Source organism: Galeopterus variegatus, unplaced genomic scaffold, assembly GCF_000696425.1.
Source record: "Galeopterus variegatus unplaced genomic scaffold, G_variegatus-3.0.2 Scaffold10631, whole genome shotgun sequence".
Taxonomy (NCBI): Eukaryota; Metazoa; Chordata; class Mammalia; order Dermoptera; family Cynocephalidae; genus Galeopterus; species Galeopterus variegatus.
The window spans coordinates 59,895-60,848 of NW_007736742.1; the positions used below are offsets into that span (position 1 = coordinate 59,895).

Consider the following 954-nt stretch of genomic DNA (forward strand, 5'->3'; position numbering starts at 1 on the left):
TTAACATCCCCAATAGATGGGTTCTGGTTCCTGGTGCCTCTGGGCTTCTTGGAGGAGCTGTATACAAAGAATTTCAGCAGAGTAACTAGCATGACGTTGACTGTGGCTTTAGAAGAGCAAGGCCAAAATTTGAACAGGTTAATCTGTTAGATTCTAATGCAGTTCATCACATCATTCATGATTTCCAGCCACATGTCACAGTACTTTGTGCAGCAGAGGGAAGACCAGATGTTGTAGAAAATCAGCCAGATGCTGCTTCTCAGCTTAATATAGATGCTTCTTGGAATTTAGCAAAGGAAGCAGCTGAAGCTGGAGCATTTCTTATTTGCATTAGCTCAGATTACGTATTTGATGGAACAAATCCACCTTACAGAGAGGAGGACACACCAACTCTCCTAAATTTGTAGGGCAAAACAAAACCAGGAGAAAAGGATGTCCTGGAGAACAGTATAGGAGCTACAGTTTTAAGGATTCCTGTTTCATATGGGGAAGTTGAAAAGCTTGAGGAAAGTTATGTTTGATAAAGTGCAGTTCAGCAACAAGTCAGCAAACATGGACCAAGGGCAGCAGAGGGTCCCCATGCACATCAAAGATGAAGCCACTGTGTGCCAGCAGCCAGCAGAGAAGACAATGCTGGATCCATCAGTTAAGGGAACCTTTCACTGGTGGGGCAATTAACAGACGACTAAGTATGAAATGGCACGTGCAATTGCAAATGCCTTCAACCTACCCAGCAGTCACTTAAGACCTATTACTGACAGCCCTGTCTTAGGATTATAATGTCCAAGAAATGCTCAGCCTGTCTGTTGCAAATTAAGAGACCTTGAGCATTGGCCAACGAATACCATTTCAAATTGGAATCAAAGAATCACTCTGGTTTTTCCTCATGGACGAGAGAACAAGAGATGGAGACAAATGGTCTTCCTTTACTTTGTATTGTTTCTTTTTGTTTTC

The 954-nt window shown here is 42.6% G+C and overlaps 1 pseudogene; it reads left to right on the forward strand.

The window, feature by feature from the left end:
• The first annotated feature begins 90 nt into the window (after positions 1 to 90).
• On the forward strand, positions 91 to 933 carry LOC103610127 (annotated as a pseudogene).
• Positions 934 to 954: the final 21 nt, after the last annotated feature.